Source organism: Aegilops tauschii, chromosome 7, assembly GCF_002575655.3.
Source record: "Aegilops tauschii subsp. strangulata cultivar AL8/78 chromosome 7, Aet v6.0, whole genome shotgun sequence".
In the NCBI taxonomy this organism is placed as follows: Eukaryota; Viridiplantae; Streptophyta; class Magnoliopsida; order Poales; family Poaceae; genus Aegilops; species Aegilops tauschii.
In genome coordinates, this window is record NC_053041.3 from 288,950,374 (window position 1) to 288,978,214 (window position 27,841).

The following is a 27,841-nucleotide window of genomic DNA, read 5'->3' on the forward strand; positions in this document are numbered from 1 at the left end:
GCCTCTCTGTACGGTGTGTGCTAGAAAGGGGTTGACAACTTACTGAACCGTACCCTACCTATGGCAGGGACAAGTGGTAGTACGAAGCAAGTATGGGGGTTACTGGAACAAGACTCGATCTACGGACGACTCAGGAGGTGCAAGTATTCCCGTATGATTAGCATAACCAAAAATATTTCCATTAATAGATAAACTCACCACTCATCAAGCATCACCATGCCATACCGGACATACTTGTCTCAACGAGGAACTAGGGACAAGCTCGTGTCTACCCAAGACCGCGACTTTCCCGGCTTCCTTCCGGTGTGCATGAGAAGCTTACGAGGATGATTACGATCACGAGCATATCCATTTCTAACAGCAAAGCATCTCCATCATGCACTCATGTGTATGATTTATCGTCACATAAAATAACGTATGCTCCAAGTCAAGGTGGTGTTGTAACCGTATCGACAACACACAAACATATTATGCCAGAGTTCAGAATGCTTGCTTCCAGGTTGTGGAGAGGAAGTGTGCATTCCAAAACTTTTTTTGAAAGTTTTCTTCTCTCTCCATTTCCTATTTTGAAAAATATCGTAATAACATATATTTCAACGAATTGAACCGGAGCGCGGCGGCGGCCGATCCTGCCGGAGGTGAGGAAGGCGATGGTTTCAGACGACTTGAGCGAGGTGGCGCACTTCTACGGTTTGCCTGAGGATGCTCGAGCGAGGTTTGGGGCCATTTATAGCCGAGGAAGGTCGGTCCCCGCGGCGGCCGAGGATAAGAACACCGGCGACCGCTGTCCTGTAGCTGCAGGACGATGTGGCGGCGACGAGCGCGTGCCGACGAGCTCGTGGATGAGCTCGGGCTGTTCCAGGGGGCAGCTGGCGCGCGCGGGTGGCTTGGGCGGCGCCGTCCAGGGCAGAGGTTGTCGGGGCGGCGGTGGCGGCTTGCGATGGCGGCGCTGTAGGGCGCCAGGAGGGGGCCAGGGCGTCTCTGCGGCGAGGGAAGGGGCGGGCATGCTGGCTGCGGGTGGCCAAGGGCCAGAACGGGCGCGGGGAGGGCGGCAGTGCGACGCGGCGACTCGGTGCGCGCGCGTGCAAAACGTGCGCCCTGGGCACGCCCAGAGCGTGCACGCCAACTATTCGACGAAATGCCAATGCATGCCACAGGGCTTGGGTGCCGCTGGCAGTTAGCAGACCTAGGTTAGGAGTAGCTAGGATCTTAGTGGACAAGGTTACTGGGCTAGTGGATTAAGTACATAGTGCAAACCAAAAATCATGCCAAACCTGTCCATGAACACAAGGTGTTCGACAGAATGCTAAGCGTATCTAGGCAACTCTTGGAGTGGCCAAAAACTCTAGATCAGGGCCTCCCCAGATGTAGGTGATGATGGCAAGATCATTTGGGCAAAACCAGAAACTTGCTGGTGCAAGTTGTGCAAACCTTCAGTTTTGGACAGAAAGAAAAAGGTCTTATTGCATGAACTTAAAACCCTCCAATGGGTCCACTCTCCTGGACTTAAGGGTTTTGCAGGGTGGTCTATAAGTAGGAAAAAGCTCAGGGTTACTAGAGCAAGATAATATATGGTTGCAGTACAAATCACCAAACTGGACCAAAATGAAAATGAGGTTGATTCACTCAAATTTTTCAAAGAACATCACTGGGTTTTTGCATGAAGTTGAATTATGTGCATCTACTGACATCCCCAAACACTTGGAAGAATTTTTAAAAGAATATTTAAATAGGTTGTAGTGCAAAAATACCTACTGGACCAGATTTGAAAAGTTGATGTAGAGCTCAAAATCTCCAATGGCCAAAAGATGTTTTTGCATAAAAGTGATGTGGAAACATCACATGACATCCCCAAATTTTGGTGAAAATTTTAAATGCATTAATCAAATGGTTGCAGTGCAAAAGAGGCTCCAAAATTTATGACAGGTCATTTTAAAAGAATAAAGCTCAGGAAAAGCAGTTATGCAATTCAATCCACTGATAAGAATTGTTTTATAGAGAGAGCATACAAATCCAATAATACTTTTGGAAAGTTTCCACTTCAGGTAAAAACTCACAATATTAAAGAGAAGAGGGGTTCTGAAATCAAAAGAGAAATCCAGAAAGATAAAAATTTAATTTCCTGGCAAAATTTTAATTAATAAAACAAGGTCAAAATTTTGGGGTGTTACAACACTACCCCCCCCGTCCCCTAAAGAAAAATCTCGTCCTCGAGATTTGCTAAGGGTAGTTTTTTTTAAAAAAAATACTCCCATTAGTTGAAACCAAGAGTTTGCTCATAGCACAAACTTAGGGTACAATCATAAGCTGCAACACACAAATAAACATAGCTATGACGTTTACAATGAAAACGGCATATGGATAGGGTCCCGAGAGAACGTCTCTGGTACTGGGGCGCACTCTTCTTCTATCGGGGGAAGCGGGTTGACCAGTCGATGAAAGCGTCTCTCCTGGTCGGGCCTCAGTGGTCTGCCGATGACGATCTGAGGATTTAAGTCAGCGAGGCTCTGGAGATAACCCATAACTCGCTGGGTCAAACGTTCTTGAGCGATGACATACTGGACAAGGTTGGCCAGTACTGGATCTCTCTCAATTCGTCCACCGGGAAAAGATGCTACTTCTCCGGGTGCTGCACGACTCGGAAAATAATAATATCCTCGTTCGCTGGCATAGGGTACCGCGAATCGAAGACGAGCGAGCGCTTCGTACGCAGCAGCGTCTATGGCCATATGAGGAGTCGGCATGGATTTCCCCACGAAGGAGACTTCCGTTGGGTCTTGGTTTGGGTTTGCGGGAGGGATGTGCACCACTGCCCAATATTTCGAGGTGGATGGGGTGATCCTCGATTTGAGCAACTCGTACTGGGGTGGATGGATGGCACTCATGGTACTGCAGGTAAAGTCCCACAATAATTTAATAAAACTACCCGGGGTTGCGTCTGGAGTTCTCAGATAAAAACTGGGGGTCGGCATGGCAAAGAAATGGCTGTGAGTGTTGCGCACAAGGGGAGGGATACTTGGCAAGGTCACGGGGTGGCCTTTTATATAGCATTGGGGCTGGGTTATCTACCGTGGCGAAGGGTAACTGGTTCTGTTCTATGGGTCGGGGTCAAAGCCACAGATACTCATATCTCATAAATGTGACGCATACTATGGGTGTCGTCGGGGTTGGTTTTGGTAGCTGCGCCCGGAATTAAAAATGTAACTGTACACTGACGTACTCATGCCTGGCTACTATTCCAAAATAGGGCGCACGAGCAGACAACATTTAAAAATGGTGGTACAGGATCACACAATTACGAGGCGTAGAAGTACTAAGGCTCGTTACTACTCGAGCGACTTAGTCTACTTCGTTAATATCTAAGCGGGCTTGTCTAGTGGACGTCGAAGCTTCTCCACGGGTTTCACCGTCGGGATTAGCCGGATGAGGTTGAGGGGCTGCAGAGTCGGGGTAGCGATGATGACCGTCGCGGGGGTTGTTTGCCACAACCCCGTTGGAGTGTGTTCCAAAAGGCGACGAAGCACTTCTGGGGACACCAAAGTATTTTGGTCGATTGCTGGGGCAGACCTCAAGGGCTCGATCGGGTGTCCGAACAGCACGACTGGGTTGTCGGCGTAGGGCTCCACTTCTCCTCTCGCCGAGGCCCGGCGAACCAGTTCTCCATGAGCTGCGATCAGATCAAGGGTGATTTGATCGAACAGTTCCTCTAGTGCACTTACATAGCGCACCAGATGCAACAATGCAGGATCCGTCTCGTGATCTCCGTTGGCAACCTGGGGCGGCCTACCATACCCGTCACGGTTGGGGTAGTAGTAGAACGAGCGACAGTTAACTCTGGGCGACAAGTGCCGGAGTTGAACTATAGCTTCTCGAGCTGCCAGTTGGATGGCTTGTGGCTCAAAGGAAGTGGTCCTTCCAGTGAACCTGTAGGGGCGTTCTGGTGATAGACCCCTACCATAGATGTGTAAAGTGGCCCAGAACTGACGGCTCTCACCGCTCATGAGTCCTTGGTACACAACATATTCTGGGGGCTCTTCTAATGCATATGCACGGCGGGTGAGGTTTGCGAGCACGGTCACAAAACCTCCAAGGTTGGTGGCTGTGGTCTCATTGTGAACAATGGGTCCAGGCATTATGGCTTGGTTTGGGGGTAGAGGCGGTGCCGTGCTGGGTTGAGGCTAGCGTGCCCTTTTTATAGAAAAGGGGACGGAGTCTTCCTTCGCACGCTTGCGAATGAGACATTTTAGGTGTCGGTCACTGGCGCGTGATCGACGGGCTAGGCTGATAGGTTGGGCACCGACTGCCAAAAGCGTCGGGGTCACTGTGTGGCTATCTTACACGAGAAGCTTGGCCGGGGTTAGGTTAAGTTCTGGTGCGTTGGTTAACCTAGGTTTATTGACCTGGCTAAGATAGGATTAGCCAATGGTCAGCCTGGCTCTGATACCAAGTTTGTCAGGACCGCATTTTCGGGATATTAATTTTCCAGAAAATGGCCCTTGTGCTCACCAGCCCCAGGATTACTGTTAGCTGATGAGGCACCAACTTGATACAGAAATTCCAAGCAGGTACAAAATATGTAGTACAAGACCATTGTGGCCTATGAGTACACACTCGGTTTCTAGTGGTTGATGGCGGAAGTGGTTTGTGGTTCATCTGCGTCCATGGGACTCCATTTCCCACAAGAACAGCTGACCAGGATAACTCCTATCTTCGCGAGGCTGCTATCATCATTGCGTAGGTTCCGGGGCTGTCATCGCAATGCTTATCTCCATGCAAGAAATCTGGCCAAGACAATAGCCAGGGACAAGCCAGTGAGTACTTTTGAATGTACTCGCAAACATTTTGAACACGGGTATAATATAATAAGGGATAATCATGCCCCGAAACATTCTATTATCATAACGTCTGTCACGAAATAAACGAAGTCCATGATGTACCCATGCGGGTAAAATATGAATATGCAATACGGGAGTGGAAGTAGAATGCACCGATGGAGTGTCTGAAGTGACGCCTCGAATAAGATAAATCATGTATAGACAATAAAAATAACAAGCATGCCACATTCGGGCGTCTGAGCGACACCACATAAAGGGCTTATAATACAAAGAAAAATAGCAAGCATGCCACAGTCGGGCGTCTATGCGACACCACATAAGGGGCTTATAAATAATAAAAATAACAAGCATGCCACAGTCGGGCGTCTGAGCGACACCACATAAAGGGCTTATAAATAATCAAAATAACAAGCATGCCACAGTCGGGCGTCCGAGCGACACCACATAAAGGGCTTATAAGTAATAAAAATAACAAGCATGACACAGTCGGGCGTCTGAGCGACACCACATAAAGGGCTTATAATAATTGCAGTGAGTATCCAGGAGGTAGGACCGTCCCAGGGATACTCAATATTTCAAATAATGTAAATGGTTAGTCCATAATAATAATAATCATAATCATCACAAGTCACAAGTCATGATCCAAGTTCTGGTTTAACAGTTTTCTCCTCCGAAGACCGACACTTGACCCATCCCAGACTGTAGTCCTTAACCATGGACACGGCTATTCGAATAGATATATAATCTCTGCAGAGGGTGTACTCTTTACCCACGGGTAACGGATTTCTTTAGTCCATCGGGACTAATTCCGTCTACGGTCTTTTAATTGAAAACATGCCTGACCTGCACACACCAGCTTAACTTACCGGTGTCTGGAATCACCCACGACACCTGTCAAGCAAAACTCTAAGTGGGGAGGCTACAACCTCGACGTAGCATGGGATCACAAAATTTATACCGCGCGCAAACTAGGGGAGCTACCCCTTCGGCTACAACCGAAACACCCATGCCCCCTGACCGGATGACTGGCTTTAATCCATGGCCATGGGACCCTCATCACGGCCTCTCTGTACGGTGTGTGCTAGAAAGGGGTTGACAACTTACTGAACCATACCCTACCTATGGCAGGGACAAGTGGTAGTACGAAGCAAGTATGGGGGTTACTGGAACAAGACTCGATCTACGGCCGACTCAGGAGGTGCAAGTATTCCCGTATGATTAGCATAACCAAAAATATTTCCATTAACAGATAAACTCACCACTCATCAAGCCTCACCATGCCATACCGGACATACTCGTCTCAACGAGGAACTAGGGACAAGCTCGTGTCTACCCAAGACCGCGACTTTCCCGGCTTCCTTCCGGTATGCATGAGAAGCTTACGAGGATGATTACCATCACCAGCATATCCATTTCTAACATCAAAGCATCTCCATCATGCACTCATGCATATGATTTATCGTCACATAAAATAACGTATGCTCCAAGTCAAGGTGGTGTTGTAACCATATCGACAACACACAAAAATATTATGCCAGAGTTCAGAATGCTTGCTTCCAGGTTGTGGAGAGGAAGTGTGCATTCCAAAACTTTTTTTGAAAGTTTTCTTCTCTCTCCATTTCCTATTTTGAAAAATATCCGAATAACATATATTTCAAAAACAGTACAAAGTTGTCCTAAATATTTTTGAAATAAATCTTAAAATAAACTAGATGAAATTTGAGAGTGGTAGGAAAAAGAATCAACTCATTTGGAGTTTTATTTTAAAAGATATAGCTAGTCAAAGTTCTATTTTTAATAAAAACAGAAAAAGAAAACGTTTCGGGGGAGAATACGCTTTCGAAGAAGAGGAGACGTACTTCAGGGGTTTACGCGACCACTTAACCACGTGGTGGTGGGGCTGGGTCACTGACGTGGGTCCAGCGGGCCTACTGGTCAGGTTTGACTAGTCTCTCCTCCCTCCTCTTCCTTTGCCCGAACGGAGGCGGAACTCCGGCGATCGACGCCGGCGAACGACGTCTCCTCGAGGGTATCCGAGGGCAGGGATGGACCTGTCTGACCGGGGCGGTCCACCCGATGGTCATTGGGTCGTCAGGGGTGGAAGGAGTCGCCGGCGGCCAGCTCCGCGGCGGAGGAGGTTTTCGGGTGGTTTTGGGGTTCTGGGCTGCGGTGGTTCTTGGTCGCGTTTGAGAGGCTGGGCGGCTCCGTGAGGTCGACGGGAGTGGGGTGGTGGCACTAGATGGCCGGGGAAGGATATGACTGCGACGAATTGAACCGGAGCACGGCGGCGGCCGATCCTGCCGGAGGTGAGGAAGGCGATGGTTTCAGACGACTTGAGCGAGGTGGCGCACTTCTACGGTTTGCCCGAGGATCCTCGAGCGAGGTTTGGGGCCATTTATAGCCGAGGAAGGTCGGTCCCCGCGGCGGCTGAGGATAAGAGCGCCGGCGACCGCTGTCCTGTAGCTGCAGGACGACGTGGCAGCGACGAGCGCGTGCCGACGAGCTCGTGGATGAGCTCGGGCTGTTCCAGGGGGCAGCTGGCGCGCGCGGGTGGCTTGGCCGGCGCCGTCCAGGGCAGAGGTTGTCGGGGCGGCGGTGGCGGCTTGCGGTGGCGGCGCTGTAGGGCGCCAGGAGGGGGCCAGGGCGGCTCTGCGGCGAGGGAAGGGGCGGGCGTGCTGGCTGCGGGTGGCCAAGGGCCAGAACGGGCGCGGGGAGGGCGACAGTGCGACGCGGCGACTCGGTGCGCGCGCGTGCAAAACGTGCACTCTGGGCGCGCCCAGAGCGTGCACGCCAACTGTTCGACGAAATGCCAATGCATGCCACAGGGCTTCGGTGCGGCTGGCAGTTAGCAGACCTAGGTTAGGAGTAGCTAGGATCTTAGTGGACAAGGTTACTGGGCCAGTGGATTAAGTACATAGTGCAAACCAAAAATCATGCCAAACCTGTCCATGAACACAAGGTGTTCGACAGAATGCTAAGCGCATCTAGGCAACTCTTGGAGTGGCCAAAAACTCTAGATCAGGGCCTCCCCAGATGTAGGTGATGATGGCAAGATCAATTGGGCAAAACCAGAAACTTGCTGGTGCAAGTTTTGCAAACCTTCAGTTTTGGACAGAAAGAAAAAGGTCTTATTGCATGCACTTAAAACCCTCCAATGGGTCCACTCTCCTGGACTTAAGGGTTTTGCAGGGTGGTCTATAAGTAGGAAAAAGCTCAGGGTTACTAGAGCAAGATAATATATGGTTGCAGTACAAATCACCAAACTGGACCAAAATGAAAATGAGGTTGATTCACTCAAATTTTTCAAAGAACATCACTGGGTTTTTGCATGAAGTTGAATTATGTGCATCTACTGACATCCCCAAACACTTGGAAGAATTTTTAAAAGAATATTTAAATAGGTTGTAGTGCAAAAATACCTACTGGACCAGATTTGAAAAGTTGATGTAGAGCTCAAAATCTCCAATGGCCAAAAGATGTTTTTGCATAAAAGTGATGTGGAAACATCACATGACATCCCCAAATTTTGGTGAAAATTTTAAATGCATTAATCAAATGGTTGAAGTGCAAAAGAGGCTCCAAAATTTATGAAAGATCATTTTAAAAGAATAAAGCTCAGGAAAAGCAGTTATGCAATTAAATCCACTGATAAGAATTGTTTTATAGAGAGAGCATACAAATCCAATAATACTTTTGGAAAGTTTCCACTTGAGGTAAAAACTCACAATATTAAAGAGAAGAGGGGTTCTGAAATCAAAAGAGAAATCCAGAAAGATAAAAATTTAATTTCCTGGCAAAATTTTAATTAATAAAACAAGGTCAAAATTTTGGGGTGTTACAGTATCCGAGCCAGGTTTATGTGTAGATGTTATATGCACAAGTAGAACACAAGTGAATTGTGGGCGATAATAGTCATACTACTTACCAGCATGTCATACTTTGATTCGGCGGTATTGTTGGATGAAGCGACCGGGCCGACATTACGCATACGCTTACGTGAGACTGGTTCTACCGACGTGCTTCGCACACAGGTGGCTGGCGGGTGTCAGTTTCTTCAACTTTAGTTGAATCGAGTGTGGCTACGCTCGGTCCTTGTTGAAGGTTTAAACAACACATACTTGATGAAAAATCTTTGTGGTTTTGATGCGTAGGTAAGAACGGTTCTTGCTCAGCCCGTAGCAGCCACATAAAACTTGCAACAACAAAGTAGAGGACGTCTAACTTGTTTTTGCAGGGCATGTTGTGATGTGATATGGTCAAGACATGATGCTAAATTTTATTGTATGAGATGATCATGTTTTGTATGAAGTTATCGGCAACTCGCAGGAGCCAAATGGTTGTCGCTTTATTGTATGAAATGCAGTCACCATGTAATTGCTTTACTTTATCACTAAGCGGTAGCGATAGTCATAGAAGCAATAGTTGGCGAGACGACAACGATGCTATGATGGAGATCAAGGTGTCGCGCCGGTGATGATGGTGATCATGACGGTGCTTTGGAGATGGAGATCAAAGGCCCAAGATGATGATGGCCATATCATATCATTTATATTGATTGCATGTGATGTTTATCTTTTATGCATCTTATTTTGCTTAGTTCGACGATAGCATTATAAGATGATCTCTCACTAAATTTCAAGGTACAGGTGTACTCCCTGAGTATGCACCGTTGCGAAAGTTCGTCGTGCCGAGACACCACATGATGGTCGGGTGTGATAAGCTATATGTTCACATACAACAGGTGCAAGCCAGTTTTGCACTCGCAGAATACTCGGGTTAAACTTGACGAGCCTAGCATATGCAGATATGGCCTCGGAACACTAAGACCGAAAGGTCGAGCGTGAATCATATAGTAGATATGAGCAACATAGTGATGTTCACCATTGAAAACTACTCCATCTCACGTGATGATCGGACATGGTTTAGTTGATATGGATCACGTGATCACTTAGATGATTAGAGGGATGTCTATCTAAGTGGAAGTTCTTAAGTAATTTGATTAATTGAACTTTAAGTTATCATGAACTTAGTACCTGATAGTATTTTGCATGTCTATGTTGTTGTAGATAGATGGCCCGTGTTGTTGTTCCGTTTAATATTAATGCGTTCCTAGAGAAAGCTAAGTTGAAAGATGATGGCAGCAACTACACGGACTAGGTCCGTAACTTGAGGATTATTCTCATTGCTGCACAGAAGAATTACGTCCTAGAAGCACCGCTAGGTGCCAAACCCGCTGCAGGAGCAACGCCAGATGTTATGTACATCTGGCAGAGCAAAGCTGATGACTACTCGATAGTTTAGTGTGCCGTACTTTACGGCATAGAACCGGGACTTCAACGACGTTTTGAACGTCATGGAGCATATGAGATGTTCCAGGAGTTGAAGTTAATATTTCAAGAAAATGCCCAAATTGAGAGATATGAAGTCTCCAATAAGTTCTACAACTGCAAGATGGAGGAGAATAGCTCTCACAGTGAGCATATACTCAAAATGTCTGGGTATAACAATCACTTGATTCAACTGGGAGTTAATCTTCCTGATGATAGTGTCATTGATAGAATTCTTCAATCACTGCCACCAAGCTACAAGAGCTTCGTTATGAACTATAATATGCAAGGGATGGATAAGACAATTCCCGAGCTCTTTGCAATGCTAAAGGCTGCGGAGGTAGAAATCAAGAAGGAGCATCAAGTGTTGATGGTCAACAAGACCACCAGTTTCAAGAAAAAGGGTAAAGGGAAGAAGGGGAACTTCAAGAAGAACGGCAAGCAAGTTGCTTTTTAAGTGAAGAAGCCCAAGTCTGGACCTAAGCCTGAGACTGAGTGCTTCTACTGCAAAGGGACTGGTCACTTGAAGCGGAACTGCCCCAAGTATTTGGCGGATAAGAAGGATGACAAGGTGAACAAAGGTATATGTGATATACATGTTATTGATGTGTACCTTACTAATGCTCACAGTAGCACCTGGGTATTTGATACTGGTTCTGTTGCTAATATTTGCAACTCCAAACAGGGACTACGGATTAAGCAAAGATTGGCTAAGGACGAGGTGACGATGCGCGTGGGAAATAGTTCCAAAGTTGATGTGATCGCGGTTGACACGCTACCTCTACATCTACCTTCGGGATTAGTTTTAGACCTAAATAATTGTTATTTGGTGCTAGCGTTGAGCATGAACATTATATCTGGATCTTGTTTGATGCGAGACAGTTATTCATTTAAATCAGAGAATAATGATTGTTCTATTTATATGAGTAATATCTTTTATGGTCATGCACCCTTGAAGAGTGGTCTATTTTTGTTGAATCTCGATAGTAGTGACACACATATTCATAATATTGAAGCCAAAAGATGCAGAGATGATAATGATAGTGCAACTTATTTGTGGCACTGCCGTTTGGGTCATATTGGTGTAAAGCGCATGAAGAAACTCCATTTTGATGGACTTTTGGAATCACTTGATTATGAATCACTTGGTACTTGCAAACCATGCCTCATGGGCAAGATGACTAAAACTCCGTTCTCCGGAACAATGGAGTGAGCAACAGATTTTTTGGAAATCATATATACTGATGTATGTGGTCCGATGAATGTTGGAAATCATATATACGTTTGGAATGCACTAAAACATTCATTTGAGTAGTAGGTTGCATGCATTATACACGTAGCGAAATATTTTAATTGAACATAACATGGATTCAAAGTTTAGAATGGCATTTGTAGTGCAAATTGATTTGGTACAGTACACGGGACTAGACTCTCTTGTGTGGTGCGAATTGATTTCTTTTTGTTTTTGCAGCGAGGGAAGTGCGAATTGATTTGGTACAGTACACGTTAGGCTTGTCCGGAAATTTCAACCCGCGCCTTGTTATCCCGAAATTTTAAGATATATCTTTGTCTCGTTGTGCTCCTAAAATTCCCTCCATCTCAACCCGCGCCTTGTTATCCCAAAATTACAACGCGTGCGAAAACTCCCACCTCTTGTGAAATCCCGACACGCGAAATTCCCGTGATACCCACGAACCGAAAGAACCACCTAGTTCAAATTGGTGGGGCTACTTTCATAACTTACACCACATTTCGGACAAGCGCGTCCCTAAGCCATGGTTCCCCCTCCCATCCCTTCCGCCCCCCATTAATACATCGAGGCCGAGAAAACCCGCGAAGCCCCACACCCTCCTCCGTCCGCCCACCCAACCGGAGCCTCTTCCCCGACGACATCGTCCATAGCAACACCTCGACGTCCCTCATCCACAACAACGAATGAGGATCCATCGTCGATCTCGTCGTCCCGTCGTTCGGCCACCCCGTCCTCCACGTCCAAGGAGCTGCCCTGATGTTCCGCTCGTCTTTCGCGCCACCTATATTCCCACAACACCGTCTTCACCTGCACCACCGGAAGAGCAGCATCATTACCGATTCCTCGGATGAAGCTGAGGCCTAATCGGCACCACCAAAGAGGTCCTACACTAATCGCTGCATTTTCTTCTTGATTCGGTCTCACAGTGCTACCGGCGCTCGGTCCCGAGCCGACATGGCGCGGTTCCATCTATGGCGGCGTCACCGGGCACTTCCTCCACGGTGTCGCGCCCTCGGTGGCGATGTCCACATCAGTAGGAGTTGCTGCTGCTTTGGCTCTCACTCACGCTGCTGCTATGCTCTTGCTCTTGGTCCCCTGCCTGGTCTGCTCTTGCTCTTGCTCGAGTTGCTGCTCTCGCTCTTGCTCTTTCTTGTGCTGCTGCTCTACTCTTGCTCGCGTTGCTGCTGCACGAGCAGCAGATCCTACTCGCGTTCAAGCCCCTGCAGCTGCTACCCATGATGCTGCTACACGACCAGCTACCCTGGTGTAAGGGCATATTTGTCCCTATGTGGTTTTGGTGATTGACGACAGTGCATTTGCGGACCAATCGTGTGCATTTAGCATTTCAGATATCTCATGTCTAGGCACAAGATGATTCGGTGCCCCTCGGAGCCTATCGAAGACGGCGATTTTCTATGTTTCTTTTCGGTGGATTTGAGTCATAGGAAAGCCGTACTATTAAGAGGGGGTCCGCTTCGGAAAGGTTTGGGTGCAATCAACACGTACACATATGTTCCATTGCACCAGCTTTCCTCCGCTTCATTGGAGTACCAATTGTTTACCCTTGTCTCTGCGAAATAAAGGCTTCAAAATGCTTAAGTGTCAGTGGCGTGCGGTAGTACTGCTCAAGGGAGCAGTAGTACCGCAGGGGCTTGCGGTAGTACCGCTCATGCAAGCGGTAGTACCGCAGGGACCAGCGGTAGTACTGCTCCATGTGAGCGGTAGTACTGCTGCCTCTGGCCCTGACACTGGCGCGTGTGGAAGTAAGCGCAGAAGTAATTTTTTAACTTCCGCCCCACGCGGTAGTACTGCTCCGTGCAAGCGGTAGTACCGTGCCAGATTTTCGCACAGTCCTAAACTCAGTGGAAGTAGTCAGGACGTATTTTATTTAGTCCGTGCCTTTCCAGCGCAGTTGAGCCCTGCCTTGTGGTAGTACCTCAAGGGCACGCGGTAGTACCTCTCCGGCGGTTCTACCGCTCGTTTCTATGCGCAACAGGGCCTTGTCTGGTCACTGCTGTTAAATTTTGATCCAAATTCTACCGTATTGGACTAGACGTAGTACATATGGTGTGGGCCTTTTGCGTTGGTACCGATGCGTACGAATACAACTTGTTTACTTGTCCTCCAAGGACTCTCATGTGTTGCCCCTCATATATACCCCATGTAGTCGCACCTAAGATGGTCTGTCGTCTCGTGCTTGTAATACTCCTCCATCATAGTGATTGCTCCTTCGTGCGTCAGTGGTTTTCTCCCGCAAGGGTTTCCACGTAAAAATCCGTGTCTCTCGTATCTCGTTTATTCTCGTTATTATCTAACAAGTGGTATACAGAGCTAAGTTTTAGATATGAGATCGACGAGGATTAGGGTTGCACGGTGTGCGCCACCGCCGCACACATCTCTGACGATTCGCGATCCGTCGGATCGATTTCTACAGGACCGAGCCCGACAGGATTTTCCTTGTGCGCGCCGCCGTAACCGAGATTGACACGAAGTCGATTTGCCCAGTCCTCGCTAGCACCCGAGGGTGCTGATCTACATATAGGCTGCAAGTACCGAGACGCATCAGGCTACGTTGCTGCTACACCTCCACGTGAAGACCCAAGCCACATCACTAATCGAGTACTAGTTTAGTACTTCCCACGTGGAGGCTACTTCTGGTTCAGATTTTGCTCCTTCTTCAATGTCGGAGTAATTAGCCATGGGTAGCCTCATCAGCTCCCCATGGCGTTTCAAGACATCGGAGCCGACTGCGCCCTAAAAAATCCAAGACCGAAGCGCCGCCTTCTCACCGCCGGCTGGTACAGGCGGCCGGCTGCTAGAAGGCGGCATGGCCCAGAAGGCGGCCTCAAGATGAGCCGACTCCTGGCAGGCGGCCCCTGGAGAGGCCGGCTCCCAGCAGGCGGGCCCAAGCACTCTCAGAGTCTGCACCCTCATAAATACGACAAGACGGGGCATGGCTACAGCGCGCCACACCGCCCCTAGCCTTGGGAATAGAAAGGCCATAGTGCGTCGTACCAAGCGGGCTCCTCCATTCGGCGCAGCACTGTTGCCACGCTGACCCTGATGTCACCCTTGTCAGAGGGGACTGTGCCCCCACGATGGGCTGTCGCTACGACCCGCAGACGGCGGGCCCCACTTAACAATGAGAAGACCAGAAGGAGGTCGACCCTGGCCAGTCGGCTTAGCAGAAGCCAGCCGATGACCAGGCGGCCCTCCACCTCTTGGGGACCCGTGTGCCATTAACCAGACGATACGGGGAATGGCTACAGTGAACGCCCGCCAGGCGGCGGCACTATAGCCACGCCTCCCCCGACAAAGCACGCATCATTAGTCACATTGCTACAGTATAGGGCAGCCGGCAGGACCCACAAGCGGCGGGTACGGCCTGTCAGCCAAGTACCGGACAGACGGCGGGGCCTAGCAGGTGGCAGGCCCCACCAGCCAGCGGAGAAGTCGGCGACCAGAGACACTGACGGTTCGGGCCTACACCCGGCCGGATTACCATTGTAACCCTGGGGGGTAGGCCTATATAAACCCCCCAGGGCACCCATGCAAAGGGTTCAGCCTCTTGTTCACCCACATACACATATAGAGAGAGGAAGCTAGGGCTAGACTTGCTCTCCTTCCCCCTCTAGAGAAACAGCTCAAGGAGCAAGCTTGTAACCACCATTGTTGCTTGAGTGATCATGCGGAGACCCCGCACAGCAGGACTAGGAGTGTTATCTCCACGGAGAGCCCCGAACCCAGGTAAGATCCGCCGGCGTGCATGTCTTCGCCTCATCCCGCTTCCTGGAACCGGCGACGTCTTACTAGCCCCCATCATTATAAGCCATCCTTTGGCATATGTCGCACCAAACCCCCGACATTCAATTACTACGTCCACCAAGCGACTATCATCATGTGCTATTTTTCTGATTCTTTGCCCGGCAAATTAATTCTTTGAAGAATTATTTCTTTCTACTTGTACTACTTTGTGCACAGATTTATCTACTCATGGCTTCCATGAAGTATGATTTTCCGCTGCTGGACCGTGACACAAGGTTTACCCTATGGCAAGTCAAGATGCGGGCGTTGTTGGCATAGTCCGAATAGATGAAGCACTGGATAGTTTTGGGAAGAATAGAATTCAGGAATGGACTGATGAGGAGAAAAGAATTGATTGTTAGGCTTTGTCACAAATTCAACTCCATTTGCATAATAACATTTTGCAGGAAGTTTTGAGCGAGAAAACTGCTGCCGCTCTATGGTTAAAGCTGGAAGGGATTTGCATGACTAAAGATCTCACCAGCAAGATGCATCTGAAGCAAAAATTATTCCTGCACAGGTTACCCAAGGGAGTTAACGTTTTGAATCATATTTCAGAATCTAAAGAGATCATATCTGATCTAGCTGCAATGGAGGTTAAGTATGAAGAGGAAGATACTGCTTTAATGTTAGTTTGTTCACTGCCAAGTTCTTATACCAATTTTAGAGACACCATATTATACAGTCGTGATACTCTCACACTTAATGAAGTTTATGAAGCTTTGAACTCTAAGGAGAAGATGAAATTAATGGTGCCTCATGATGGTTCAAGTTCATCCCAAGCCGAGGGATTATCTGTTCATGGCAGGACAAAGGAGAAGAACCCACATAATGGAAACAGAGGCAAAAGTAAGAACGGCTATATGGGTCGGTCGCAATCCCCACCAACGTCGCTTGACGCATTCCCCACCAACATGGTGGTCGTTGATGATCCTCTCCCCCGTGCCGATAGAGGCGGCAGCACCGTCACAGAGGTGTTCGTCATCAGCCATGATGGTGTTTCCGGTGACGGTGCCCGAGACCTGCTCGAGGAAGCGCTGCAACACCTGTCTGCACCCATCGCAGAAGACGCCGAAGCCGAGATGCTGGAAGCCCGCCACATCCAGCTCATCAAAAGCGCCAAGAAGCTAGCTAGCATGAGACGCCTCTCAGAGGCTTACCGGCGTGAAATGGACCGCGGTGTAGGCGGCACACCGGCTCCTGGCGGGCCCAGCCGCATCGGCACGGTCCGGCAACACGGCGCGGCTATTGCCAGCATGTTCGGGGCAGACCGCCCTGTCTACGCCACCCCCGCGGACAATATACGAGCTGCCCAGGCGGCAGCAGACGAGCTGGACAAGCTCGAGGGCGACGAGCATCGCAATATGACAGAGCGTGTCCAGCAACTCATTGACGCGGCTGCCGAGAAGCAAGAAGCCGGCTGCCGCGTCAAGGAGCCCCACCGGCGGAACGACGACCCGCCTCCCCGCCGAGAGCATGGCGCAATGTCCCGGACGCAGACTGGTGGTGCTCGTGGATGACGAGAGAAGGAGCCGGCTGCCAGCCGTAGCCAGACGCACATCACCATCGAGCGCGTCCAAGACGGCCGCCCACGAGCGGTGGAACGACCAGGCGACTACCAGCCTCCCCCGCGCAGAGAAAGACGCATCTCCCCGCCGCATGTTGATCATCCGAGTCTCGACGGCCAGCTTGGCCCTCGAGAAGGAGTCGGAGAGAACAATGCCCGCCACCGGATCGACCACCTCAACTGATCCCTGGCGCTAGAAGAAGAAGACGCGCTGGGCCCACCTTGCTTCGGCCCCCGCATCCGCGATGAGCCCTTTCCTAAAGGGTTCACGCTCCCAAGAGATACGCCCAAGTACACCGGCTCCGTGAAGCCAGAAGACTGGCTGGTCGACTACTCCACAGCCGTCAGCATCGCAAACGGCAACAAGCGCGTTGCCGTGAAGTATGTTCCTCTCATGCTCCAGGGCACCGCCCGGACGTGGCTGAACAGCCTGAAGCCCCGCAGCATCAACAGCTGGGTTGATTTCACCGAAGCCTTCATCCATAACTTCACCAGCACGTACAAGCGGCCGCCCAAGCCTCGCCAGCTCTCCTTGACTACCTCACGCGCTGGGCGGAGCTACGCAACTCTTGCGAGGGCGTGCACGAAGTGCAGGCTATCGAGTACTTCAATGCCGGGTGCCGAGAAGGCACCCTGCTCAAGCACCGACTTCTCTGCGACGAGCCAGCAACCCTCGACGAGCTGCTGATCATAGCAGACAAGTATGCCACGGCCGATTCCTCCATAAAGACAGAGATTGAAGTTGATGCATCCGGCAAAGTGGCTCTTCAAGCTCCTCGGACTCCAGCTGGTGACACCAGTCGGCGGCAGCAGCAGAACGACAACAAGTGCAAAGCACCACAGCTGGCTTCCACCAGCCGGCAGGTGGCGACAGTTGAAGACCAGCAGCCGGAAGGGCAGCCCCAGCCCAAGCGTCAGAAAGGCGGCAAGTTGAATTGGCTGCCCGCCTTCTCCTATGAGCAAACCCTCGATGCTCCCTGCAAATTCCACAGCGGCGCGAAGCCGTCCAACCACACCACTCGGAAGTGTCACTGGCTCACGCGAATCTCCAAGGGAGAAGGACTGCTACCTCCGCCGCCTGCTGGCCAGCCACCTCCGCCTCCTCAGCACCCGGTGGCCCGCCCAGCAGTCGGCGCCGTTCAAGATGAATTCCCAGAAGAGCACGGAGCATATGTTGTTTTCACCAGTGTGGCCGATGACTGGTGCAGCCGGCGCCAACAGTCCTGAGAGATGAATGCCGTAGCCACTGAAGCCCCAGAGTTCATGCACTGCTCAGAGAAGCCAATCAGTTGGAGCCGAGCTGACCACCCGGAAGTAATGCCTTCTCCGGGTTCTTACGCCCTAGTGTTGGATGCCACCTTTGCTACAATGAGAAGAGCAGCTCGTTTCTCCCGATTCCTGATAGATGGCGGCAGCAGCATCAACATCTTGTACCGTGATACCATGGAGAAACTGAACATCAAGCCGAAGCATCTCTTGCCCAGCCAGACTGTCTTCCACGGCATAGCACCAGGCCTTTCACACTCACCAATCAGCAAGATCAAGATAGATGTCCTCTTTGGAAACAAAGATCACTTCCGCCGAGAGCCCGTTTGGTTTGAAGTAGTTGACCTTGAGAGCCCCTACCATGCATTGCTTGGCCGACCTGTCTTGGCCAAGTTCATGGCAGTGCCGCACTATGCATACCTCAAGATGAAGATGCCAAGCACCAAGGGGGTTATTACCATCTCCGGGGATTACCAGAGGTCATCCGACTGTGCGGTTGCTAGCAGCCGGCTGGCCGAGTCCCTTGTGATCGCTGCCGAGAAGCGGCTCCTTGACCGGGTTGTGGCCATGGCCGGCAAGCAGCCGGGCATGTCCACGATCCCAAGGAGTCGGAAGCCGAAGGATCCTTCAAGCCGGCAAAGGAGACAAGGAAGATACCGTTGGACCCAGAGCACCCGAAGAGGTACGCTGTCATAGGTGCGAACCTTGACAGCAAATAGGAAAGCGAGCACGTCGATTTCCTCCATGAGAATCGGGACATCTTTGCATGGTCTCCCAAGGACATGCCGGGTGTTCCGACGGATTTCACCGAGCACAAGCTACATGTCAGAGAAGATGCCAAGCCAGTCAAGCAACCCCTCCGCCGACTGTCGGAGGAGAAGAGAAGAATCGTTGGAGAAGAGATCGCCCGTTAGTTGGCAGCCGGTTTCCTCATGGAAGTTTTCTTCCCAGAATGGCTTGCCAACCCAGTCCTTGTACTAAAGAAGAATAACAAGTGGCGCATGTGCATTGGTTACACCAGCCTCAACAAGGCCTGCCCGAAAGATCCGTTTGCTCTGCCTCGGATAGACCAAGTGATAGACTCCACAGCCGGATGCGAGCTGTTGAGTTTTTTGGATGCCTACTCAGGATACCACCAGATCAAGTTGAACCCGGCAGACCACCTGAAGACCACCTTCATCACACCATTCGGAGCCTTCTGCTACGTGACCATGCCATTCGGCCTAAGAAATGACGGTGCCACGTTTCAGTGTTGCATGCATAAATGCCTCCTCAAGCAACTTGGCAGAAATGCCCACGTCTATGTAGACGATATTGTGGTGAAGACAGAAAAGCGCAATACACTCCTCGAAGACCTCAAGGAAACCTTTGAAAATCTGCACCGATTTCAAATCAAGCTCAACCCGGAAAAGTGCGTGTTCGGAGTACCAGCCGGCCAGCTCCTTGGCTTCCTGGTCTCAGAACGTGGCATTGAGTGCAACCCTATGAAGATCAAAGCCATCGAGAGGATGGAGAAGCCTACCCGACTGCGAGACGTTCATAAGTTCACCGGCTGCTTGGCATCCATCAGCCGGCTCATCAGTCGGCTAGGCGAGAAGGCTCTTGCCCTGTACCAGCTCATGAAGAAGACCACTCATTTCGAGTGGAACGACAAGGCGGATGAAGCTTTTCTCCAGCTGAAAAAGATGTTGACCATCCCGCCTGTCCTAGCGGCTCCGACTGCTAAAGAGCCCATGTACCTCTACATCGCTGCCACCAGCCGGGTGATCAGTACAGTCATAGTGCTGGAGCGCCCGGAGGACGGCAAGGCGCAGCCGGTCCAGAGGTCGGTGTACTATTTGAGTGAGGTGCTGTCAACTTCAAAGCAGAACTACCCTCAATATGAGAAGATGTGCTACGGCGTGCACTTTGCCGCCAAGAAGCTGAAGCCATACTTTCAGGAGTACCCGATCACAGTTATCTACACTGCCCCACTCGCTGAGATCATTGGCAGCAGAGATGCATCTGGCCGAGTGGCCAAATGGGCCATCGAGTTGGCCCCCTACACCATCTTCTACCAGCCCCGCACCACCATCAAGTCCCAAGCACTGCCCGACTTCCTCGTCGACTGGGCCGAGACCCAGTACCTGCCGCCAGCACCAGACTCCCCCCATTGGCGGATGCACTTTGATGGTTCGAAGATGCGAACCAGTTTGGGAGCCGGCATCGTCCTCACCTCTCCCCAAGGCGACAAGCTCAGATACACATTGAAAATCCACTTTGCCTCCTCCAACAATGTGGCCGAGTACGAAGCACTAATACACGGCCTCTGGTTGGCCAAAGAGATCGGCATCCACCGGATCCTGTGCTACGGCGACTCCGACTTGGTGGTCCAGCAGTCTTCTGGTGACTGGGATGGCAAGCTACCGCTTCCTCATCCAGCAACTCAGTGGATACTTCAAGGGGTGCGAGTTCCTTCACGTGCCAAGAGCCGACAATGAGCAAGCAGATGCCTTGGCACGAATCGGCTCCACCCCGCAAGAAATACCAGCCAGTGTCTCCCTCCAGTGCCTCCTCAAGCCGTCGATCAAGCCTTCCCCAGAATCTGAGTCCATCTTTGTGTCGGCTCCTCCCGAAGCAGTCAGATCCGACTCCAGGGCTGCAGCAGCCGGCTCGCGGACCTCAACAGGCGGCACGGGGACTGTGGCAGTCGCACCCGGCCCGGAGACTGCAACAGTCGGCCCGGGGACTTCTCCAAGTGGCTCGGGGACTTCACCAAGCGGTCCAGGGACTGCAACAGTCGCACTCGGCCTGGGGACTGCGGCAGTCAGCCCGGGGACTTCAGCCACGCAGCAACGGCAATCAACGCCGACCCGCCGCCTCCTGGCCCAACCGCCCTCATGCAAGTGGCTGTAGTGAAGATAGAAGAGATTCAAGCACCATCTTGGGCAGAACTCATCCTCAAATTTTTGGTGAATAGGGAGCTGCCGGCTGATGAGATCTCGGCCCAGCAAGTACAGCACCGAGCAGGAGCCTACACAATAGTGAACAGAGAGCTCGTCACGCGCAGTGTGACTGGAGTTTTCCAGCGCTGTGTAGAAGCAGAGAAGGGCCAAGCAATCCTCAAAGATATCCACCAAGGCGAGTGCGGCCACCACGCGGCTTCTAGATCACTCGTGGCCAAAGCTTTCCGCCACGGATTCTTCTGGCCGACTACATTGGAGGATGCCAAAGATCTAGTTAAGCATTGCAAAGGGTGTCAGAAGTTCAGCTCGCAGCAACACCTACCGGCTTCTGCACTAAAGACCATTCCCCTAGCATGGCCCTTTGCCATCTGGGGCCTGGATATGGTGGGACCATTCAAGACAGCACACGGCGGCATGACCCATTTGCTTGTCGCCGTGGACAAGTTCACCAAGTGGATTGAAGCAAAACCAATCAAGAAGTTGAATGGGCCAACTGCTGTGACTTTCATTGCAGACATCACCACTCGGTACGGAGTACCACACAGCATCATCACTGGTAATGGCACGAATTTCGCCAAAGGAGCCTTGGCCCGTTTCTGCGTGACGCAGGGCATCCGACTGGACCTAGTGTCCGTTGCCCATCTACAGTCAAACGGCCAAGTTGAGCGAGCAAACGGCCTCATCCTTTTCGGCATCAAGCCCCGACTGGTCGAGCCTTTGGAGCGGTCGGCCGGCTGCTGGATCGATGAGCTGCTGGCCGTCCTTTGGAGCCTCCGCACCACTCCGAACAAGTCAACCAGCTTCACCCCATTCTTCCTTGTGTACGGTGCCGAGGCCGTCATCCCAACTGACATTGAGTTTGACTCGCCTCGCGTCACCATGTACACTGAGGCGGAAGCAAAGGAAGTGCGAGAAGATGGCGTCGATCTGTTGGAGGAGGGCCGACTGTTAGCACTCAGCCGGTCCGCCATCTACCAGTAGAGTCTGCACCGCTACCACAATCGGAAAGTCAAGCCAAGATCCTTCCAGGAGGGAGACCTTGTGCTCCGGCTGATCCAGCGAACAGCCGGCCAGCACAAGCTCTCAGCCCCTTGGGAAGGTCCCTTTATCATCAGCAAGGCTTTGGGGAACGACTCCTACTACCTCATCGATGCGCAGAAGCCCCGAGCACACAAGAGAGACGACTCGGGCAAGGAATCGGAGCGCTCATGGAATGCAAACCTCCTCCAAAGATTTTACAGTTGATTCAATATGTACCACGCTGCCTTTTGTACTAAAGCACTAAGACATCGGGGCCCTTGAGGAGCACTCAAGGGCTACCTTTTTATCTATATGATAAGTTTTACGCCTATGGATGCGTTATTTCACTAGTCTGCCTTGCACCTGGTTCGACCAGTCGGCCCGGGGGCTTGCCGCCTTGTACTATGCCAATGTTACCTACAGTCAGACAAGTAGTGTGCCTGCACCTAAGCCCTCTCTTGCCACAAGCCGCAGCTCGCAGAGCGGCTATCCGGCCGGCAAGAGATGAAGGCAGGGAACGGTGCCCACATGAAAAATGGCTAAGGACTATAACATTTTGCATAGGCCGAGTCGGCTCCTCCCTAGCCGATCGCTGCTGAGCAGCCGGCTGACCGATTTCTAACTTAAATTGCTACATTCTACCGAATGGCTGAAGTACTTGTTCTTCCCAAAACGGCCAAGTACTTGATCCAGTCACAGACCACAGAGCGGCTGTCCGACTGGCAAGACGGCAGCCAAGGGAAGACGGCAGCCAAGGGAAGACGGCAACGGAAAAAAGCTAAAGAAGTAGAAGAGCAAGACAATCAGAAATCGGCAAAAGATTACTTTCTACAGCAAAAGGCCCTTGGCCAGCATACAACGGAGTTTGAATACACCCCCTGCGGGTGGAATTGCATGAACTTAACAAATTTTATTCAAGAGTTACAAAACAGGGAAAAGAAAGATAACTTGGCCACCTAGGCCAAAGGAGCAGCAGCCGAATCGGAGAGGCCGTCGGAGGTAGAGGCTCGGGTGGTGGAGCAGCCGCCTGATGGGTCTCGGTCTGGTCAGTACCGGTAGCAGTCGACTCGCCGACATCTCGCCCGTTGGTCGAGACCTGGTCGGGCTAAGGCCGAGCGTCATCTTCACCACCCGGCGCGTCGCCTTCACCGCCCTCATCCTCATCCTCCTCCTCTTCGCCTTCATCGCTAGAGGCGATCTCCTCCACCGAGTCTTCGCCGCCTTCTGGGTTCCCCCTGAACCAGTTGGGCGGCACTTCGGCGCCCGCTTCATCCAGCTCAGGGAGGAAGACGCTGGTGTCCGTATACTCGGCGATCACCGCAGCGCGATGACGAAGCTGAGGCGCCACTGCCTCCAGCTCCGCGCCGGCTTCGGCATGAAGGGTGGCGAGCTGGTCCAAATTCAGCCCAGGGTATCACCCCTTGACGAACTCCAAAGCTCAGCGCGCACCTGCCCAAGCGGAGGAGCCCTTCCACGCCTCGATGCGGCCGATGGCCACCTCCAACCAGTCGGAGGTCTGGCTGGCGGTGCGTAGAATAGGAGTGCCCACCAAAGGGCGGAGACCACTTGAGCTCCAGCATGCTAAAGACAGCGAAGAGCCCGATGCGCCGGCTGGAGACGAGCCTCGATGGCGACCGTCTCCTCGGCAAGAGTTCGAGGGGCATTGGGCGCAACCATCACGCCAGCCTATCTCCGCTCATCGCGGAGGGCATCGATGGCCTGGATGGCGGCAATAGAGTAGCCGGGGAAATACTCTACTCAAGAAAAGAAGAAAGAAATGAGAAGGTAGAGGCTGGCATGCAGGACGAGTCGACAGGCAGAGCAAGGAAAGAGCAACGTACCGTCGAGCAAATCCTCGATCTCGACATAGCCGGCCTCCAGGGCTTTCTGCGTGTCAACCCAGTCCGAGCGCTGACTCTCAAACTCAGCCCGGAGAGCCTCCTTCGCGTCCTTGAGCTTCTGCAGCTCCGCCTTATGGGAGTCCGCCTGGTCAGCCAGCTGCTTGGCCAGGCGGTCACGCTCCTGCTCCGCCTTGAGGCATGCCGCCTCCTTGGCGCGTAGCGCGGTTTGAGCCTCGCCAAGTTGTTGCTGCAAGGTGGCATTGGCGCCTACGAAGGCAAAGAAGGAAAAACAATCAGTGATCAGCAAAGACAAGCAAACGCCGAAAAGATCCGGCCCGAGTGCTCAGCAGTCGACCCGAATCTCGGGGACTACACCCCGCGGGTGCGCTGACGCGTCTCCTCGATGGATCGAACAAATCATCAAAGAAGCATGAAAAGGTGGTTCCAGAAGATCCGGGCCGACTGCTCGGCAGTCGGCCAGAATCTCGGGGACTACACCCAGCGGGTTCGCTGCCGCGGCCCCGCGAAAAGCAGGAGGATGAAGTTCTTACTCCGGCTCGCAACCAGGTCCGCGGTCCGCTTGTCCAGCTGCTTGATCTGGGCGTTGAAGGTGGCTGCACGGACGTTGTGGTAGTCCTACAATGAAGCAACAGAAAGAAAGGGGAGTCAGAACTCAGAGCCCACTGAGAAGTTCCGGCCCGACTGCTCAGCAGTCGGACCTGAACTCGGGGGCTACACCCAGCGGGTGCGCTGGCGCGCCCCCGCCAAAGATTCCAAAAAAACAAAAACAAGAAGCAAGTTACATACCTGAACGGTGGCCCGCGTCTTCACGAACGCCTTCATACATTGCTGAAGGGCGGCGGCTTCGGCCCTGAAGTCGGCTTGGACGTCCTGCGCCGCCTTGATCAGGGTGCCTGTCCCACCCCCGTGCAACCACTTCGTCGGCGCGGAGCTAGTGGCGTCGGCGTCGGGAACCGACGAGCTCGAGGCTCCAATCTCTTGGGGCTGCGGAGCTGAGGTTGCCTTTGCTGCGCGCCGGCGTGTCAGGGTCCGAACGACGGAAGTCGCCCCCACCACCCGCTCGCCACCGCCTTGAGACATTGGCGGCGCATTGGGACGACCGTCTTGGGCCTCGGCAGCCGGCGTCTGCTGGGGTGCCTGCGGCCCTGGGACGATGGTGTCTTCCCCCTACCTCTCCATGGCCGGCTGGTTGATGCCGACCCCTCCAGTCGGCGCCAGGCCCTCCGTTGCTGGCGGCATGGAGCGCAACGGAATGATGCAGTGGGGTCTGGCCATCTGTGGCCGCCCCCACCTGCGCCCCGACGGCCGCGTCTGCCTGGGTCTTGGCCGCCTTCTCCACCCGGGCCTCCGCTGGGGCATCGGCCAGGGCCCTGGCCGCCGCGTCCGCCTCGTCCCACGCCGCCTTGGCCGCATCCGACTTTGCTTGGTCCGCCCTCTCCTTCTCCTCGCGCGCTTCCCACGCGTTCCGCTCCGTCGCCGCCTGGAGCTCAGCGTGCGGGTCCACATGGCGGGTGTTGGTAGAGCCCTCTGGCCCTCCGACGATGGAGGCGGAGGTTGACCGCTCAAGGGAGAGCGGTGCCCTAATTCGCACGAGTTGAAGAAAATTCAGTAGAAGTTTACAAGAAACAAGAGAAAGCGTGAAGAGGAGTAAGCACTCACGCATGCACCGTCGGCTGCTGCTTCGTGGTCCTCTAGAACCGGACGGCCTTCGCGGCGGCCTCCTCCCGTCTGGTCGCCGCAGCCGAGTCCTTGGGCTTCTTCGGCCAGGCGCCATGCAGCTGCGTGCCGGCTCGACGCTTCGGCGCGCTGCCTGGTGCGGATGGTGCCGCTGAGGAGCTCGCCATCGCCCTATTGCTGGCCGGCTGGCGGCGCCGCTCGGCCTCCTCTGCCTCGTTATCCGACCACGCCTCGATGCCGCCTCCTCCATCGGAGCTGCCTGCCCCATCGCCACCACTGGTGGCGTCGTCTTCCAAGGCGGCCGCCCCCAAGTCGGGGTCGTCTATGTCACTCACCGCCCGGTCCGGCAAGAAGACCTGGCCATACGCTCGGGCGTCGGCCGGCTGCTCCGTCGGAAGGAGCTGTGATACGACCGACTGTTCAGTCGGCAAGCCAGAACTCGGCAGAAGAAATAAGGACCAAAAAAGAGAGAAGAATCGGGAACTTACGGCAGGAGGCAGATTAGCGCGGCAGTATGGAGGCTTGCCGAACCGCCAGTCCGCTGCGAGCTTGAGGTTCGCGATCTCATTCACCATGTGGGCCACCTCCGCAACCGGCATCTCACGGGTGGACAGCCGGCATGGGTCCTAGTGACCACTCATCTGACAAATCATGTGAGGCCAGCACTGGAGGGGGAGAACCCGGCATGTCACGAAAGCTGTCAGCAAGTCGGTCGCCTGGAGGCCTTCCAGGTCCGTCATCTCCTCGAGCCTGGCGACTGCGGCTGCGCCGGCGGCCGAGAAGTGCTTCGGCTTGTACGTCCAGCTGGAGTGCGGTTCAGCAAGCGGGCCGGCTTCATAGGGCGGCAAGTTGAGGAAGTCCACCGCCGGGTCAACGTTCTTCACATAGAAGTACGATTTTTGCCATAGCTTGACAGACTGGATTAGAGTGATGGGGGGAAAGTGGTTGCCGGCTCCTGGGCGCCGAACGACGACGAAGGCGCCGCACTCGGCCGGCTCATCCTTGGCAGCGACGCTAGGCTTGGTGTAGAAACACTCCCCCCACAGCTTGAGTGTGGGGAGAATGCCGAGGTAGCCTTCGCACATCGTGACAAAGGACGACAGTAGCACCACCGAGTTGGGCATGAGGTGGTGCGGCTGGAGGTTGTAGAACTCGAGGAAGGAGCAAAGAAAACTGCTGAATGGCAAGCCGAAGCCGTGGAGGAAATGCGTCCGAAACACGATGCGCTCACCGTCTCTCGGCGCCGGCGTGATTTCTTTCGCCGGTGGGATGCGCGCCTCGACATAGCCCGCGCCGGGCAGCCGCCTCTTGTCGCGCAAGAAGTCGAGGTGGTCCTGCTGGACGTTAGAACCATCCCAGGCACCGGAGTTTGCCTTCTCGCGCGCCATGGGTGTTGAAGGCTCGATGGAGGCGCGACATGGTGGAGGAGGAGCAGATCCGCGGTGAAACAGCAGCGCCGCGGGGGAGAAAGGTTTGGCTATGGAAAGCCGTGACGGCACTCCGGCGAGATTGCGGGGGTGCGGTGGCGGCGAAAAGAAAGAAGAAGAAGAGCAAGGAGAAGGAGGAGGTGGGCGCGCGTGCTAGTGCCGCCCCCCTCCTCCCCCTATTTATAGCTCCGGGCTGCGAAAGCCGAGGGGGCGGGGTGTGGGGTTCGTGGGATTAATTGCGCCCACCACCCCACGTCCCCGCAGTAACCGCGCAGTAAAAAGCGCGGGGTAAATGCGCTCCAGAAGCCCAACCGTCTGCCTCGGCCACAACGGATGCGCACGCGGGCCGAGGCCCGGTAGTGGCGGGCCCTGGCCTGCGGCCACGTCCCATCGCGCGCGTGGGCTGGCAGGACCCCTCGCCTGCGGGCGCCACGTGGCGCGCGAATAGCTGGCGGCTGGCCTAGGGCTAGGGTAGCGCGCCGCTTGGTTCTCGCCTTGATGTTTTGAAAACCACCAGGCAGCCGCCTGGTTGTGCCCGACTCCTCGCAGTCGGTGCTCCGGTAGAGGGATGAAGAAAGATCAATGGAATACTCATGGTAGGAAGCTGCTGCGGCCCCACGTCACGTTCAGCCGCGGCGCCCCACCAGCTTCGGGGACTACTGTCGGAGTAATTAGCCATGGGTAGCCTCATCATCTCCCATGGCGTTTCAAGACATCGGGGCCGACTGCGCTCCTCAAAAATCCAAGACCGAAGCGCCGCCTTCTCGCCGCCGGCTGGTCCAGGCGGCCGGCTGCTAGAAGGCGACATGGCCCAGAAGGCGGCCTCAAGATGAGCCGACTCCTGGCAGGCGGCCTCTGG